The 19,502-nt window shown below is 45.3% G+C and overlaps 1 protein-coding gene across 3 annotated transcripts in view; it reads left to right on the top strand.

Annotated features, from left to right (window-relative positions):
• Positions 1-19,502, top strand: part of KIF6 (kinesin family member 6) — a 381,205-nt gene that overhangs the window by 339,809 nt on the left and 21,894 nt on the right. The gene's annotated exons all lie outside the window — the stretch shown is intronic.

Genomic DNA, 19,502 nt, shown 5'->3' with positions numbered 1-19,502 from the left:
TAATCAGAAAGATGCAAATCAAAATCGCAATGAGATACCATCTCACACCAGTCAGAATGGGTATTGCTAAAAAGTCAAAAAATAACAGATGTTGGCAAGGTTGCGGAGAAAAGGGTATATTTATACACTGCTGGTGGGAATGCAAATTATTTCACCTCCTCTGGAAAGCAATTTGGAGATTTCTCAAAGAGGAACTAAAAATAGAACTATCATTCAACCCAGCAATCCCATTACTGGCTATATACCAAAAGAAAAATAAATCATTCTACCAAAAGACAGATGCACTCAAACATATGTTCATTGCAGCACTATTCACAACAGCAAAGACATGGAATCAATCTAGGTGCCCATCAATGGTGGATTGGATAAAGAAAATGTGGTACACATCACGGAATACTACACAGCCATAAAAAAGAACAAAATCTCATCCTTTGCAGCAACATGAATACAGCTGCAGGCCATTATCCTAAATGAATTAACGCAGGAACGGAAACCAAATACCGCATGTTGTCACTTGTAAGTGGGAGCTAAATCTTGAGTTCACACAGACATAAAAATGGAAACAACAAACACCAGAGACTCCCAAAAGAGGGCGGGAGGGAAGGGGGCAAGGGCTGAGAAACTTCCTGTTGGTTACTATGTTCACTGTCTTGGTGATGAGATCAATACAAGCCCAAACCTCAGCATCATGCAATATACCCTTGTAATAAACCTGCACATGTACCCCCGAATCTAAAATTTAAAAATGGAAATTTAAAAATAAAGAAACAATGATGTGAAAAATACCACTCAACTCTAGGGGCAATTTTCATCTTGGGTCTGGGAAGCCATTTCCATGGCTTTGTGGACAAGAGATCTTCCATCCTCTCTGCTGCCCAGTCCCCGCCCCTCCCAGGGATGGTCCTTCCAGCTGGGGCAGACACTCCCTGGGCCTTTGGAAAACTGCTGTATGTTTTCAATCACAGGCTTGTGCCTTAATTCCTCTGCTCATCTCTCTGGGAGTCTTCTGAATTACAGCAGGTGTCAGGTTCAGTAGCGCCTCGCTTTGCCTGAAGTAATCAGCAAACTTCAAACAGAAAGCACTTTGGCTGGAAGTCTAATTAAGAGCATTTGAAATACCTATTTATTTTAAAAGCATACTATCCCAATTAGAGAAGAAGTGTTAACATCTCCCAGCTGCCATTCTGAGATTAAATGCCATGTTGCCATCCAAACTCCTTAGGAGGTTGTCTGATGGAGATTTGGAACTGTCAGAGCTTGTGTGTCCCAGGTGGCCATATTTCAGATGGGAATTCTCCTCATTGAGAGAAACCTCTCAAGACAGATTGTTTATAGAACCTTAACTCTCGCCCTTCAGCCTAGCAGTTGGGCTGAATGCTAGGACAGAGGGCTCCTGTAAGAGTAAAGGCTGCCTATTTGGTGTATTTGGATTCCCTGATGTTTTGTAATTCAGGCTTCAGATCTAAGAGTAAAGAAGTGACTCAGTGGCACGCCCCCTTTCATTTCTGTCTTTTTTGTGTATCTTGTACTACCATCACCCTTTTCATTCTGTTCCTTTTGTCTGCTTCTTTTCACTTTCTCTCACTCTCCATTCTCAGTATTTCCTCTGTTATTGTTTCTTTCTTTTGCCTACATATTCCTATGGTTTCATGAAAGTGTGGGTGTGATCGGTTTGGGTTTGTCGTGGGGAAGGGTGATGAGCAAGTTGGATCAGGAGAGTTTTTCTTATATGTTTTGCATAAGAATATGTCTCTGGATGTGTAAGTAGATGTGTGCCCAGGGAAATTTCTATAAAGGCAATCCCATATCCCAAAGGAACAAAGATTTAGTGGTGATGTGAGAGGCACCATTTGGAAGAAATCATTCATGGATGATGATAAGCCATTCCCAGTGGTGTGCTGAGCTGGCTGAGTCCATAAAAGCATAAACTGTTAATACTCCAGGAATTTGGGGAGCCGTTTTTAAACAAAGATGTTATTAAAATTAAATTAGATAAGTTTATGATTAAATAAGTTATATTAAGAAACAAAGGTAACAAATACTCAAAATTCACCACTTCCTAGTTAATTGGCTACATTGTGTTATTATCTGTGCTTCTGAAGTGATCTGTATCCACTGTATGTGTGTGGTGGGAACACTGTGTGATGAGCTGCTGCTGTGCCTCTCTTCTCAAATCCACATTTAGCGACATCACACTGGTGGCTTCAAATCAGCCATGTTGGAGATATTTACACCAAGGAAATTGGCAAGTATTATAAATGTGGCTTTTTTTTTTTTCCAGAGAGTGGCTGTTAAACATTTGCCACCACACCAATGGCATATGGATGGCCCTTTCATGGCTGGGTGTGTGCGTGCGTGTGTGTGCACGCATGTGTACGCACGCATGACTGTGCATGTGCTTTTATAAGGATTTCTGCTCTCTTTCCTGGCTGAAAGTCAAGACTATGGTTCTTTCTTCATTTACAACTCACCCAAGATACATCAGGAAACATAAACATCTACCGAACCCTGGTCCTTTTAAAACTTAGTGGACAGGAGAACTAATGAAGACAAAAGGAGGCCAAAGAAGCATTGTACCCTGTGAGCTCCCTAGATGTCACAGTCAGAGCTGGGGGTGTCTCTTAAGACAAACATCAATAACCATTTCTAAGAACATCATCGGGGCTTAGAGGAGGGCTGACTCCCACACACTATTTCAGGAAACAATAGAACAATGTTATTTTTAAATTAGGCATCATTTGGAAATGATACTAACTTAACTAGATTTAGCTAGCTGAGCTGAGAGTGCTTTGCTGAATTCAGTTGGGTGTGTTTTTACCACTTTACTGTACTATCAACCCCAAATGATTTAGTATTGTTGATAATGCAGATGAGACTAATCAGCAAATGTTTCTTGAGTACTTTACCATGTGCCAGGCATGTTACTAAGTTCTCTACATGTGTTTCTTTAATGCTCACAACCCAATGACGTAGATGTTACTGTTATCCTCACTTTACAGTTAAGGCCCAAAGGGGTTAAGGAAACCTGCCTAACTTTGCTCAGCTATGGATGCAAGGCCAGTAGCCTGGGTCCAGAGCAGTGCTCCAGCCATCACGCTGCACTGCCCTTAGCACTTTGCCAGGCATCATGGAATCCACAGAGGGCTGTATCCAGTGCCTGCCCTCAAAGAGTTTCCAGTCTAACCAGGATGAGTTGACATATGCATAACAAGACAACTCCTTTTTTTAAGTATCAGATTCAGCTACCTACATTCTTCCATTCACTGTCCTCTTCCCGCTGTAGCCACAAAACCAATTCAACCTTGACCTCCTCCGTGAAGCCTTCCCTGACCCCTTCTCCCAAAGTCTGCTTTTGCCTCCGCCTCATGGGTCTCCATTAAAGCACCAACCCTATTTTGTAATTATTTATTTCCATATATATTCTCCATGCTAAAATGTGAGCTCCAGGAAAGGTGGGTGCAGTCAAATTCATCTTCGAATCCCTAGCAGCCAGCACAAGCAATAAATAGGCCGAGTCAGTGGCCAAATGAATGCTTCCCCAGGTGACTTCCAGACTGACACATTTTGCAAAAGCACAATGAGACATTTGAACATAAAATAAAATAAGTCCATTTAAAAGAAGTAGAAGGCATAAGTGCTTTTGGACTCCACAGCTGAGCAAATTACAACACACAGGCAATAAATTTGGCTCTCTCTTGTCTAGCTGCTAAGCAAAAAAAAGAGGCACCCAGAGTTACATAGTTTTCATTTTCTGACAGCAGGAAGCATACTAACTAATTTATCTGCAGAAAATAGAATTTCTTCCTGGAACTAAATACAAGCCAGAATTTATCATGTGGATCCTTGTATAAAGGACACAAAGTGACACAGTGAACGATGTCTTCAACTGCAGTTTTACAAAAGATACCGAAATGTTATTCAACCAGAGGATTCTTGTATCGACGCTCTATAAAAGCTAGAGGCCTGACATTAAAGCATAACTCACTGAAAGCGTTTACGTGAGCGGCCAAGATAATAGGATCCGGGTACTGGGCTTTCTGATGGCCACACAGAGCAGGACTAAAACTGGAAGAATCCAGCCCCAGGAACGTGGGCTGTGGCCTCTCTCTCAAATATCTCTTCTAAGCAATATTTGATCAGGGCTGGATCTTGTTCGGTTCACAATCAAAACCTTTAACAGGTGCCTGTGGTTAAAATTTAAAAGATACATCACACTACCAAGCAGCATGTGAAATGTGTCAGGTGAGAGGGACAGGCCATGAGAACTTCCCGTTCTTACCAGAAGGAGTGGCCCCGGGGGGTTGTCACCAAGACCACAGGCCTGGGCTGAGTCTTGAGGAATGGGCAGGATTCTGAACCACAGAGAAAAGTGGGAAATAGTCTGGGTTAGTTGGGGTGTGTGTATGCGTGTGTCTGTTGTGTATGTATGTGTGTGCTGTGTATATGCGGCATGTGGTGTGTGTGTATGTGGTATGGATATGTGTTGTATGTATGTGTATATGTGGTATGTGTGCAGTGTGGGTATGTTGTATGTATTGTATGTGTATGTGGCATGTGGTATGTGTGTATGTGGTATGTTGGATATGTTGTATGTGTTGTATGTGTGTTTTGTGTTTGTGTGTGTGGTGTGTATGTGTGTGTGGTTTGTGTGTTTGTGTATGTGTGGTGTGTTGGTGGTATGGATATGTTGTACGTGTTATACGTGTGTGTGGTTTGTGTGTTTGTGTGTGGGGTGGGGGTTTCTCTGCATTTACACTTCTCTGCGTTTACCCCCTGACCCAACTTCTGTGAAAACAGAGCTTACTGGAACATCCCATTTCCTCGACAGCGAGCACACTTCATATACTGTTATAGAAGATAGTTATACTGATAGTATTAATTAAAAAAAAGAAAATATCTTAAACTTAAGATCAACAAGTTCCAAAGGATGGCTGAGATTCCCCCACGAATACTACCTCTTGGGCCACTACCCCTCTTTCCACCTCCCTCCTCCCTCTTCTCACTGCCCCAGGATCAAAGATCTCCTTGAACAAAGCAGCCCCCAAGAACAAGCCATTCGACTGTGATGCCACGTGGGGCCCTGGGATTGCCACTGGCTGGTGTTTCACTTCCTGACCCAGGAAATCAGGCAGAGGCAGCTCTGAGTCCCCTGCAAAGGCCTTACGGGTTGGAGAGAGGCTCTGAAGCTGCTGGCTCCCTGTTTCACTGCGTTGTTCTAGTTTAGTCCTCTGAGAGGGCTCTTTTCCCCCAACCGGCATTCCTGCAGTGACCTCTTGTGGCATCCCTGTTGTTCTCCAAAGACAGGCCTCGGCTGTTGATGCCACTTTCTCCCATTTGATGTAAAATTGGTAAAGACTGAGTTTTGAAATGCTTTTTGGAGTTCTGCACCTAGGGACAACAAATTTAAGAGAAAGCAAAAGGCCAGACTGTCAACCATTTATTCCCCAGATTTCACTGAGCACCTAGCATGATCCACTGTGTGAAACTGGGAATCCAAGGATATGGAGAGGAACCGCTGATTGAGACTGAACTGAAACCGGGGGTGGGGGTGGTGGGGGGATGGAGGTGGGGGGATGGGGGGGATGGGGGACGGCGGGGCAGGCACAGTGGCTCATGCCTGTAATCTCAGCACTTTGGGAGGCCAAGGTAGGAGAATCGCTTGAGGCCAGGAGTTGGAGACCAGCCTGGGCAGTATAGCGAGACCTCGTCTCTAGAAAAGATTAAAAAAACCTGTAGTCCTAGCTACTTGGGAGGCTAAGGCGGGAAGATTCCTTGAAGTCGAGACTGCTGTGAGCAGTGATCATGCCACTGCACCACAGCCTGAGAGACAGCAAATTTAAAAAAAAAAAAAAGAAAAAGAAAAAGAGAAAACAACTGAAGGGCACCTTTCAGCATCCTCTACAGCCTGGGAGACAGCAAATTTAAAAAAAAAAAGAAAAAGAAAAGGAGAAAACAACTGAAGGGGACCTTCCAGCATCCTCTAGCCCAGTGGTCTGCAAAATGTGCTCTGTGCAGCCTAGATGGTCTCCACAGCCCCTTCAGGACCGCGGGGCAGGGGTGAGGCCAGCCACTGTGCGAACAGCGTAGCTTTGGGATTCTCGCCCACTCAAATTCAACCAAAACAACTTCAGATCTTTTTTTTTTCCATTAAGCTTGTATTTGAAGAAAGAGTTCTGCAGCTTTTAATATATCTTCTTTCTTCTGATATCATGGCTCTGTTTAAAACATTTCCAAAGTCAGATAGTCCAAACTTCCCCTCCCCAGAGCTATCTCAGCTCCCTCTGGGCTCACACAGAACTCTGTATATCCCTCTGTGATGCAGCTCATCACACTAGACAGTGATGATTAGTCTGTGTCTCCCCCACTGGACAGAGCGTCTTTCTTTCCCCAACACCAAGCACAGTGACTGTCACGCAGTAGGTCCTCCGTAAGTATTTATTGAATGAATGAGTGAGACTTAGGGATCACATTTTTGCCTTAAAGATGTGCCAGGCAGCTGAGGGGCTCTGCGCTCAGGTTTCCACATCTGTAAAATGACACAGTTGGACCAGATGATAGCCCAGTGCCGGGCACAGTTCCTGAGGCTTAGCTGGCATTCACTGACTGCTTGTTGAATGAACAGATGAATGTCTAGCACTCCACGGCCCTCAAGTGTCACAGTATTACCTCTGTGAAGGCAGGCTTCCTTCAGACATGCAGGAAACACTCGCAACCTTGGTGCGGAGATGTGGGAGAGCTCTCAGAAATAAAATTGTTGACTCCTTGAAATAAGGCAGGATATAAAGGATGTAGCTGCCCCCTAAGGCTGAGATGACATCTCAGTTGGTTCCAAAAGAATTCAGGTAACTCTGTAAAACAATCAACAATGTCTCACCACTTAATTCTAGTCCACAGTTGCTTGTGATATAGGGCCAGCTTCAGCGACATGAGGTCCTAGCCGAATTTCCATGCTCAAGGGAGAGGCTGGGAGTGAGGAGGAGCCCGCACACCGTTCCCCTGCCAGTTCCCAACTGCCAAGGGTTCAGACCCATTGAGTGGTTTCAGGCTCCCGCACCAACCATTCTGGAGGGCAAAGGAAGACTCTATGTCAGCCCTGGGGCCAGCCTGCAATAGCAACTGCGGTTTAGCAAAAAGAGCATTCACCCTGTGTATTGGTCAGGGTTGTCCAGATAAGCAGAACCAATAGGAAATAGATTGATATATGGAGAGAGATTTTTTGGAAGGAATTGGCTCACTCAGTATGGAGGCTGAGAAATCCTATGATCTGCCATCTGCAAGCTGCAGGCCAGGAAAGTCTAGCTGTAGTTCTAGTGTAGTTCTAGTCCAAACCTGCAGGCCTGGGAACCAGGGCAGCCAAAAATGTAAGTAAGTCCCAGTCTGAGTTCAAAGGCCTGAGTGCCAGAGTGCTAACGTCCAAGGGCAGGAGATCGATGTCCCAGCTCAAGCAGAGAGAGGAAATTTGCCATTCATTACTCAACCATTTTTGGTATTTTTGTTTGCTTCTCTTAATATTATTTCTAATTGAAAAGCCATAATTATATATATTTTGGGGGTACATTGTGATGTTTTGATATATGTATACAATGTAGAATGTTTATATCAAGCTAATTAACATATTCATTGCCTCATCCATAATATTTTTTGTGGTGAGACATTTGAAATTTACTCCCAGCAATTTTGAAATATCCATTATTACTCATTGTGTTCACCCTGCTGTGCAATAGATCTCAAAAACATTCCTCCTGTCTAATTGAAACTTTGTACCCTTTGACCAACATCCCCCTCTCCTGACCTCCCACCCCTGGTAACCACCATTCTAGCCTCTATTTCTATGAGTTCAACTATTTCAGATTCTCACATAAGTGAGATCATGCACTATTTGTCTTTCTGTGCCTGGCTTATTTAACTTAGCATAATGTCCTCCAGTTTCATTCATGTTGTTGGAAATGACAGCATTTCCTTCTCATTTAAGGGTTAATAGTATTCCATTGTGTATATATACCACATTTTATTTATCCATTCATCTGTTGATGGGTTGATTCAATGTTGTGGCTATTGTGAACAATGCTACAATGAACATGGAAATGCAGATATCTCTTCAACATACTGATTTCAGTTCCTTCAGATATATACCCAGAAGCAAGGTTGCTGGATCACATGGTGGTTCTATTTTCATATTTTGAACAACCTCCATACTGTTTTTTATGACAACTGTACTAATTTGCATTTCTACCAACAGTGTACAAGGGTTCCCTTTTCTCCACATCCTCACCAGCACTTATCTTTCATCTTTCTTATAGCCATTTTAACAGGTGTGAGGTGATATTTTATTGTGATTTTTATTTGCATTTCCCTAATGATTAGGGATGTTGAGCATTTTCTCATGAACCTGTTGGCCATTTGTTTGTCTTCATTAGAGAAATATCCATTCAGGTCCTTTGCCCATTTTTTTAATAGGGCTATTTGTTTTCTTGCTGTTGAGTTGCTTGAGTCCATTATATATTTTGAATATAAACACTTTATCAGATGTATGGTTTGCCAGTATTTTTTCCCACTCTGGGTTATCTCTTTAGTCTGTTGATTGTTTCCTTTGCTGTGCAAAAGCATTTTAGTCTGATGTAATCCAATTTGTCCATGTTTGTTTTGTTGTCTATGCTTTCATGGTCACAGCCAAAAAGTCATTGCCTAGATTAATGTTTTTTTCTGGTAGTTTTACAGTTTCAGATCTTATATTTAAGTCTTTCATCTATTTTGAGGTCATTTTTCTATATGGTTTGAGATAGGGATCCAATTTTATTCTTGAGCATGTGGATATCCAGTTTTCCCAACACCTTTTATTGAAGAGACTATTGTTTCCCCATTGTATGATCTTGGCACCTTGGTCAAAAATCAACTGGCCATAAATATGTAGGTTTATTTCTGGGCTTTCTCTCCTGTTGCATTGGTCAATGTGTCTGTTTATCACAGTGCCCTGCTATTTTGATTACTATAGCTTTGTAGTAACTTTTAAAAACAGAGAGTGTAATGCCTCCAGCTCTGTTCCTTTTGCTCAAGATTACTTTGACTATTGAAGGTCTTTTGTGGTTCCAGATGAATGTTAGGACTTTTTTTCTATTTCTGTAAAAAAATAACATTGGAGTTTTCATAAGGATTGCATTGAATCTGTATGTTGCTTTGGGTAGTATGAATATTTTAACAATATTAATTCTTCAAACCCATGAATACAGGTTATCTTTCCATTTATCTGCGTTTTTTTTCCATTTCTTTCATCAGTGTTTTGTAGTTTTCAATTATACCTCCTTAGTTAAATTTACACCCAATTTTTGTTTGTTTGTTTGTTCTTTGGAGTGTTTTGTTGTTGTTGCTATCATTAATGGAATTTTTTTCTAATTTCTCTTTCGGATAGTTTGTTGTTGGTATATAGAAATGCTACTGGCTTTTATATGCTGATTTGGTATCCTGCAACTTTACTGAACTCACTTATCAACCAAAAGTTTTTTTGGTTGAGTCTTTAGGGTTTTCTATATATAAATTCAAGTCATCAGCAAACAGAGACAATTTCAGACTCCTTGCCACAGAGCTGACCATGGCTCTGGGCCACCAGCAGCATTGAAGGCCTCCACAAGACACACTCACTACACTGCTGTAGCCATATTTACTCACAGACACCATTGATCACTCTTTCTTGCAAAAAAACGCAATCACATCCAAGAAGGGGCTGTCTATTCCTTTAAGCACTGATCCCAGATGATCTTGTTACCAGTTGCCAGAGCCATTTTTTTCATCATGCAAATGTGCAGAAATCATGGGTGCTGCTTTGAGCAAATTAGGCATTTGACCAAACATATAGAAGACAAAATTCCAGCCTCTGCATCTCATCTGCTAGACTAGAATGTATTATGGCTGGCCCCTCCATCTGTCCTCTTTTTCCTTTACACATGATGAAAATCACCATCTGTGCTTGGCAAATCTCAGACCAAGAAAGGCCTCAGTGTTTCCTGGGAACAGTTCTGTTGCATGTGTAATGGAGTTGGGTAAGACTTTCCCATCTCCCCAGAGAAGGTGATGATTAGTTTGGGAAAGACCAACCAACAGGAAACCAAGGTTGGCTGTGCTGAAATACAAATGATGGGTGCAAATAACCAACAGAAAGCTTTAAGTGGTATTTTGAAAATCCTGATATCTGTTTGAGAAATCATGAGGGAGCTGTTGTAAAGAGCCAGGAGCCTGCCCAGGAGAAAGGGTAGTGAATTGTGAAGGATGCTTCTACCAATTCTGTAATGTTCTATTTAAAATTAAAAAATTGAAAAACTGCAGCAAACTATTTAGATATTTCAAAATATAGTCAGTACATGGGTGTTATTTATATCATTCTCTGAACTTTTTGTGTTTGCAATGGTTTATAATAATTCCCAGAACTCTATGAAGGATTAGATTCCAAGGCTTCATAGATCAAATAAAAATTACTGGTTTGGTGGAATCATTGTGATAGAAGTGGTAGTAAAAAGTGAATCCCAATTCAATTCTGATTAATCTTAATTCTCCTCACTACCATTTATGTCAGGATCATTTTACTTAAAGGTGAAAACAGAAAATTTACCACTTATTTTCTTCTCCAGGCGCATTGTAATTTTTGGTAGGGACTTAATAGCTGTCGGTGATGTGCCTGACATGAGTGATACAGGGAAGTGCCCTGAAGGTTACTTTTTGTTGTTCTCCCACCGTCTCTTTCCATCTTCATAGGAGGGAAAGTTCTTCCTCTGCCCCTGGATGGAAATTGATCAACCCCATAACTGAATTGGTCATTCATTGTTAATTACAAACCAAAAAGAGTGGTCATTTTATATAGTAATTGCAATCCTAATAATTCCAATTTCGCCAAGAGATAAGACTTCTCTCCCTTACCCCAACTCACGCCAACTGTGAGGAGGAGAGGGAAATAGTCATCAGCTTCTCTCTTTCTAACTCCCTCCCTTCCTTAGCCTGCTAAGGCTCAATTTCCTCAAGAAGGGATTAGAGGAAAGAAGGAAGGGAGGAAGGGTCGTTGGTAAAATCTCAATTGAATGGTTCTGCTGTAATGTGGCCTTGGACTCTCTGGGCCTGGTAGATATTCAAAGCAGACTCTTCCTAATTTGGGGTGGTTTCATGGGTCTCTGGAGATCCCTCAGCAGCAGGTCCCTTAACTTGAGGGAATGTGCCTTATTGGACGGTTCCTTACCCAATTTGAATCTATATGGGTCAGGGTCCTAACAAGAAGCAGATGTCAGCACTCAGATGAGACGTTGTGAAGAGAATTGGATAAAGACCTATCTGCAGAGGCAAAAACAGAGTGTAGGGAAACTGCAAGGGAGAGCACCCCAGAGATAGTCACTGCAGCAAGGCAGGAAGCATTGCTGTCCCTAGGCCTGGACAAGACAGGGAGAAGTTACTGGAATTTAAAGACTGTCAGGGCTGTGCAGAAAGGCCCTGGCCATCTGATATGAGCTGTGACCTTCAGTCAAGCCATGTGTCCAGCTTGTGACCCCCGCAGAGATGTCTCCCATGAAGAAACAGCTTGGCCTCTCTTCTCCTCCTACCCTCCAGTTACTTGCTGCTCTTCCCCACTGGAGGAGCCCAGACAGAAGGCAGAGGGTGTAAGGAAGGTAAAAGAGGGTGGAGAAGTCAATGGGCTAGGAATAGGCCCAGCATACCACCCCCAGGTTGCCCGCCTCCAGGTTTCCTTCTCCTGCATTCCCACTGCCCCCTAGGTGGCCTCGTGAGAAAGAATATAAGTGTCAAGTGTTGTGGTAGAGGAGCTCAGAGGTGTGCTGGAGCCAGCTCCTACTGGCTCACAAGGGCTGATCGTGTGCATTTTTTCCCAACTCCAAATTCAGGAACATCATGTTGGTAGACCGAACAGGAGTATTTGTACCCCCAAAATTGGCAAACACTGAAAATCGGGGCTTTTTTCTTCCAGAGAGCTGGTTGTTAAACACTTACCAGCACACCACTGATCCAAAATGCCCTTAACCTGCCTCCCTTCTGTGCTTATAGCCCGTGTTGGGTCAACAGAAACACAGTAGTAACCCTGCTCTTGCCACTAGCAGGTCATCAGCCCATGCCCCGCCCTCTAGAGCTCCTGAATAAAAATCAGACAGTAGTGCACTCTGGCCTTCTTGCCCCCCACCTCCAGCACCCACACAGATCCCTGAGAATTCTCAGCAAACTTTCTGCGTGGTCTCTCGGGCTCCTTCACTGCCCCTGAGGGAGGAAGAAGCATCTCCACACACACCACCCCCAAGGAGGGAGAGGAGGTAGGCTTAGGCAAACTGCTAGCTCTTTTTAACGGAATTCTCGTCAAACATTTATTTTGGCCCTTTTCAAATGCTGATGTGAGTGTTTGGGTTGTCTAGCCAGCTCTCGCCATTTCACTTTGAAAATGCGCCAGTTCTACTGTGTGGTCTGTCTCAGAACTCACTTTTGACTCCAATATATGATAAATTATTGCCAAATGAAAGGATTAATTTACAAATTGGCTAGTAGCAGGTATGTTGTCCAAAAGTAGAGGGAGACAGCTTGACGAAGGATCCGCAACTCAAATTTTAAAACTCCTGAAATTTCTCTAATTAGCCAGTCAAGAGAATCGATGGAACCCTACTAACCATCTTCATTAGAGGTTTTCATAGGAAGAATGCCTGTGCTGGCTCTTATAGGTGCAAGAAAAACTGCTCTCCCCAAAAGATCATATGTGTCCTGAGAACACTGCCCCCTGGCTGGTCCAGTGCGATAAAGATGCAGCTGGATTGTAGGCATGCCAAGTTTCCTACTAATGTCTCTGCGAAGCCACTGCAATGAACCATATGGTCACCACGAGTCCATGAGGCTTAAGTGACAGGAGGGAGAACTGCCAAGGTACTCAGAGCTTTGAGAGAAACCTGAGTTCAGAACTTCAGGCACACTTCCAATGGAGGAGTGAGAAAGTCACAGTGGACTGGAAGGCTGCCCCTGGAGGGGTAGGCTGGGAGAGGTGCCGTGCGCCAGGGAAAAAGGGGAACCTTGTGGGTCAGACCCAGAAATCACCGAGCCAGGCTCTTAGTGGTGGTGATAAGAGAAATGCAGACCAGTAACCAAAAGATGGATCTGGGGTTCCAGCAGAAGGAGAGGTGGAGAGAGATGACAGAGAGCTCCCATTTGAACAGAGGTGACCACGAATGGGATCCATGCCAAGTTCAAGCAGTAATAAGACTAGGAATGTCTGTCTTCCCTGTGTATGGTGTATGGCCCTAGGGTCTCCTTTATGTTGCCGACTGACCCTAGTGCATGCTGACCCTCTGACTTCATGGTCTGCCTCCTCCACAGAGAACATGGTGGTGAGAAGGAGCAGATCTGAAGGAGAGAGGCTGCCATCCCAGGGGGACAACCTTGGACAGAGAGGCCCACAGTCATAGCAGGGAAGATTACTCACACAGGAAGAGATGGTGGACGGCCTTCTATGAGGGGACTGGGTTTTGCTACAAGCAGGCGTCTGGCACGTTTCTGATTGTACTAAAGTACAGCCATTTATCTGCTCACAGAGTGCCCTGCTCTTCCTGAGGGGAAGGCAGTGGCAGTGAGCGCAGGGCCTGTGGCAGTGGGGGTGAGTGTGCCCAAGAAATTATCAGGCACAGCCATGTGTCCACAGGGTCATTCAGCACACCCTTAAATCTGGGCATGCTTGGGGTGCTAAGGTGTTACAAAATCAGCACCAGGATGGATGGCAGCACTGAGCACCTGTCAGCATGTGACAGCTCCAGCTGACAACAAATTTGAGCCATTAAACAGGAAATGGTCTGATTGGGAAGCCAGAATCTTTGCCTCTGAGCTGCTGACCATTGTGGTAATTGAGCTATGAACACTATCAATCTCCGTAAGAATAGACACTTTGACTTCTCAAACAAGGTGAGGCTGAAGTGATCTATTGTGTGAGACAGCTGAGCCCCAAGGAGGCCCAGAGTGGGTATTCAGCAAATGAATCATTAGTTGGATAGTTGGATGGCCAAGACGACCAGCTGGAATGCCTCCTGGCTCTGATGTCTTGTCTGCCATGGTAGAGCCACATAACTCACTTCCCCTTCCCACGCAGGGCACTGGTTAGGCGACAGCCATGTGGGCCCCACAGCCTTTGCTCTACAGAGGCCCAGAGGGCCCCTTTTGGCTTTGGTGAATGGTTGGAAATTTCAACATCATCTTCTTTAGGATTCCTAGTCCAGCCAAGGGCATGGTACAGGCTGGCTGTGGGCATTCTGTGGGCTGACCCTGGAGAGTGGGTAGATAGCTCTTCACACCCAGCAGGCAAGCTGCAAATGCCATGTGGGACTGGAGCACAGGTCATGGATTTCGGTTATTAAAGGGCAGACTTCACAGGCCAGCACAGGGGAAGACACTAAGACTTTCTGTCAGCCCCAGCCCCAGATCTGAAAGGCATTCATGGAAAAGAGCAACACCTTCAAATACCAACGACGAGTCAATACAGACTTCAATAATCTGCCCTGTGGCTTCCTTCATTATTGGAATCACTTACAGAGGAAAGAGCTGCAGCTTTGAAATCAGACACAGCCAGTTCTCCCACTAGCTCTGCTTACTAGCAGTGCCATCCTGGGCGATTACTTCCTCTATCAGAGCTCAGTTTCCCCAGCTGGAGTGGGAGTTGTAGATTATACAAGACAATACATATGAAGTTCCCAACCCATGTAGCAGCTGTGCGATGGTTACCGTTATTCAGATTTTATCAAGCACCTACAAGGGCCAGATGCAGGCAGTTTCAACCTTACAGAGAGTGTGTTTTCCTGGTTGCAAACCCCTGAAGCCCTTTTTACCTTTATCACAGTGGCTCCCAAAGGTCTGAAAGCAGGCAGGCATGTAGGGGACGTGCTGGCTCCCACACACCATCCCATCTAAACTTCTGCAGGGCCTGTATCCTCAGTAACTTCTGCACGGAGTACTTGCATTGAAACTGGGCTTGAAGCTATAAGCAGTGTTTCTTAACAAGGGGTGAGCATTGGAATCACCAGGGGACACTATGGACAAATTTTAACTCAGTAGGTCTGGAGTAGGGCCCAGCTGTCTGTGTGCTTTTACAAGCTCCTTAAGTGATTCTGATGTGCACCCCCAGTTGAGAACCACTGAACCAAAGAAACTATTCTGCGCATTTCAAACATCAGATAACTGCGTGGGAGAGGAGCGTTTGAGAGGAGGGCGTGGGGAAGTGGGACAAGGAGTTGCAGAGATCTTTCCAGTAGAAAGTATGTCAGGAAGGAGGGGGTCCACATCCTGGCTGGCCTTCCCAGCAAGAGCCCCTCTGGTCCTTGCACAGCTAATTCCAAAACACCCGTGACTTCAGAGATAAGGTCAGCCCAGGACTGTGTGTCTGTGCATCCTCCCAACTTGAAGCTTCAGTTACTGTTTGACTGCTCAGGGCTTCTTCCTCGTGTGCCATTCAGACCTACAGCCACTGAGTGAAACCCTTCTCTTGCTTTTGTACTGCTTTGGAGGCAGCTGTCTCCCCACAGATGAACAGTGTGACCTCACAGGCCACTCGGCACTGTGAGCTCCTGTGCTGCCGTCCCAGCCAGAATCCTGTCCTTGAAAGGAGGGCTCCCTGTGCCTCCTGTCAGGTGATGGGAGGCTCTGTCCCTGGCCAGAGTCCCCGTGGGGATGGAGACCTACAAAACTCAAATGCCCTTTGTAGTTACTCCCTCTTCTTGTTCTTGCTCAGTCGCTTTTGTTTGGTTCCCTTTGAGTTCCCAGCCCCTATTTCTCTTCAGAGGTTACTGATGAGCCAAGCCTCAGAACATATCAGAAGCAGCCAGAGGCTGTCTCCTGGTGAGGCTGCAATGCATTTCACCAAGCAGACATCACCTTGGGCAGCAGGCCCATTTGGTTGTCATGACAACGTGGGTAGTTTGTGTTGTGGGGTGTGCTGTGCCCTCATTCCAGCTTCCCAAGGTCCCTTGCCCTAGCTTTCTTTCCCAGACCCTTTCAACAGACTCCCGGCTTCCTGGCGCCACCTCCACATTAACTGTTGTTCAATTTGGAGTAGCTTTGTCTTGATCAGCAAAAAAAAAAGCTCAACTTAGTTTTCAAAGGGATAGATCGAGCCCATTCCTCTCCTCAAAATACTCCAGCCTCCCATCTGTCTCAAAGCCAGTGTCCTTACCATGGCTCCCAAGATCCTCCAGGGTCTGGCCTCAGTTTCCTCACTGACTTCAGCTCCCACCATGATTTCCCTTACCAACCGCTCAGCCGCCCTGACCTTCTCAATGTTGTCTGATGCAGCAAGCAGGCTCACACCTCAGGCCCTTTGCACTTACTGTTGTACGCTCTGCGCCCCGATTTCTGCATGCCTGTTCCCTTCCTCCATTCAGGTCACTGCTCAAATGTCCCCCCACTTAGAGGCCGTCACCCACCCTACCTAGCATGGCAGTCCTCCACCCTGTCATCCTTTTTACCCAGCTTTGTCTTTCCTCATAGCACCTTCCGATCCCCAGCATGATGTTGCAGACTCAATTGTTTGTGGTTTTAGTGTCTGTCTTCCCCAGTGGAATGCCCCTAGAACAGGGGCAGGCACATAGTCAATGCTCGATAAACATTTGTTAAATAAGCGGATGAGTGACTAGACTTGGATCCAAAGCCTGGTGCTGCTATTTGGTAGCTTTGTGGCATCGCACAAGCCACCTAGTCACCCTAAGCCTTGGTCTTCCTGACTGTGAAGCAGAGGTGATCATGTCTGCCAGCTGGGGTGGTGAGAATGAAAGCGGTGTTGCAGGGGGACTGGGCTTGAGCGGCTTCCCAGATGGCGCTGATGTTATCATTCCGTGCTTGTGTCAGCTACATTCAGAATCTGCTCCTTGCCTAAGGCTCCCGAACACCCCACACACTTCCAGGGCACCTGAGACTCTGTGACCTGCCAGAGAACCTGCAAGATGCCCAAGGAAAAGACAACCAGCCATGGGGCAAGGCAAGAGCCTGCCTCCTACAGAGGGGCTCTGCGTTCACATAGGGTGACCGCAGCCTTTATATGGAAGACCAGGCTGCCCCGGCCGTCCCTCCTACCTTCTGCTGTCTGTTCACGAAGCCCTGGAGACCACCTCTTCTGGCCGGGTGAGATGGCCCTGTGTGAGTCCAGCAGCCCTTCCTCCACCCGCCTCCAGCAGCCTCTCACGTGCTGGGCTTGCAGCAGGACGTCTAGCCAGTCACCGCAGAGGGGAGCTTCACTGAATTTCTTGGGAGTGTCCTTGGGGTGGGGACAAAATTGTTAAAAGGAGGAAGGAAATTCACAGCGTTACTTTTTTAGCAGGCTGGAAGATACCTGGGCCCATTCCTGAAACCCTTTAAAAAGGAAATAGTTTGTCCATTGAAAGTCCTGCCATTGTCAGTTTCATGTTAAGATACTTCCTTCAGTTTATCATGTCTGACGACCTTCAAAGAAGACAAGGCCAGCAAACATGTGAGGCACTGAGTCACCCTATACATGGAGTCTGAGCACAACACTGGGGGAACACACTAAGAGCAGGAGGACCCCAATCTCTGCCCTTGAGGGCTTCCTTGCCTGAGACTTGGGGGCTGTGGGTGATGTGGACAGCCGGGCTGCCTCATCTGAGCCAATAAATTGCACCAACACAGATGACAGTGTGGATTTCAGGTGGGATGTTGATGGTGTCTGCATGTCCTGTGTTTAGATTATGAAATAAGACACTTGCTCTGCCTGTCAATTTAAAGTTGACAATTGACATAAGGAAAAGGGGGTCACTGGCCCCTGGAAGATGACGGACAGAATCGTGATCCAGTTAGCATAGTTATCAATAAGCTAATGACATAAAAGGCACAGGTAACAAATGGGTAAGGGAGTCAAAGGGGAAGAATAACGGTGTGACAGAATAAGGACCTCTCAGCAGACTAGGCTGCCAATAAATGTGAAGCGTTGCCTTTGGGATCAAAAGGACAATCACACTGAAACAGGATGCATTTTGACAATCACTTATTAAAAAAACATGCAAGTTTTAAAACTGACCACAAGCTTCATAGGAGCTGACCACGACAGAGCTGCTAAAAATCACAAGCAGTGCCGGGGAGCCCACCTGGTGGAAACATTTAGCTCCTTGGAATCAGAAAATCAAATGGGTTCACATCCCAGCTCTGCTATTTAGCAGCTGTGTAGCCTTGGGTTATCCATGGCCCTCTCTGAGACTAAGAATCTAGCTGAAACAAGATGGCAATGCCATCCTTGAAGGGTTATTTTGAGAATTAGCAATAGGGTACATAGAGGACCTAGCCCAGTGCCTAGTAGAATTTGGCAGAACTTAGAACATAGAAAGTCCCCAGTAAATGGTCATTGTTAGTAATTCACCTACTACAAAAATATAGAGCTTAAATTTGTAAAAGGTAAGAGGAGCCCTACTCTACTCTATACCTTTCAGACCCATGGAAGTATTATGTCCAGACCTAGACTTCATACTTAAGATAAATGGGAAAGTAACCAGGTCGCTGAGACTTCAGGTGAGGGATTGAGCAGGAGTCAGTCTAAGAAAAAAAAGGGGGCTGGGCGCGGCAGCTCACACCTGTAATCCCAACACCTTAGGAGGCCGAGGTGGGTGGATCATGAGGTCAAGAGATCGAGACCATCCTGGCCAACATGGTGAAACCCCATCTCTACTAAAAATACAAAAATTAGCTGGGCGTGGTGGTGCGCACCACACCACCCTGGGGTGGACTACATCCCAGCTACTCAGGAGGCTGAGGCAGGAGAATCGCTCGAACCTGGGAGGCAGAGGTTGCAGTCAGTGGAGATCGTGCTGCTGCACTCCAGCCTGGCAACAGTGTGAGACTCCATCTCAAAAAAAAGAAGTTCCAGACGCATGTGATATTTTGATGTTGTTGTTCAGATATTTAAGGGACCATCAGATTAAGAAGAAAGATACGCTACGCTGCTCCAAAGAGCCAAAATAGAGGTGAAAAGAAGTTAGTGGGAAATGTCTTGGCTCAAAAGTAGCAGGAAACAGAGCTGTCCACTATGAAGTGCGCTCTCCTGCAAAGTAGCGAGAGCTCCTCATCCCTGGAAGTATTTGAGCAGAAAGCAGATGACCCTCCGTCAGAAATGTTATACAAGGGATTTTTGAATCCAAGGTTCCTGAAGTTAGCCACATAACTTGGGCAGTTTACCCTCTTTGAACCTCAATATCCTTATCTGTAAAATGGGAGTAATAACACTTATCGCAAATAAATACTATAAGGATTCGGTCTGAGCATGTCTGGAAGCACATGGACTGTAGCAGAGTCTCCCCTACATAGAGTAAAAAGCAGGGCTGTATGACTTCTAAAATGTCTGTGGAGCTCAGAAAAGCAGGGCAACCACGAAGAGACTCCCAGGAGAATAAAAAGTCCCCACACTCTGGGCTAGGAGAGAGCCAGCTTCAGATGAGCACGCTAGCCAGAGCAGGCAGCCAGGCAACCAGGCAACCAGTGGCGGTCATGTGGGGGAAGACAGG

Source organism: Symphalangus syndactylus, chromosome 23 (assembly GCF_028878055.3).
Source record: "Symphalangus syndactylus isolate Jambi chromosome 23, NHGRI_mSymSyn1-v2.1_pri, whole genome shotgun sequence".
NCBI classification, from domain to species: domain Eukaryota; kingdom Metazoa; phylum Chordata; class Mammalia; order Primates; family Hylobatidae; genus Symphalangus; species Symphalangus syndactylus.
This window is presented reverse-complemented; position numbering and strand designations above follow the sequence as displayed.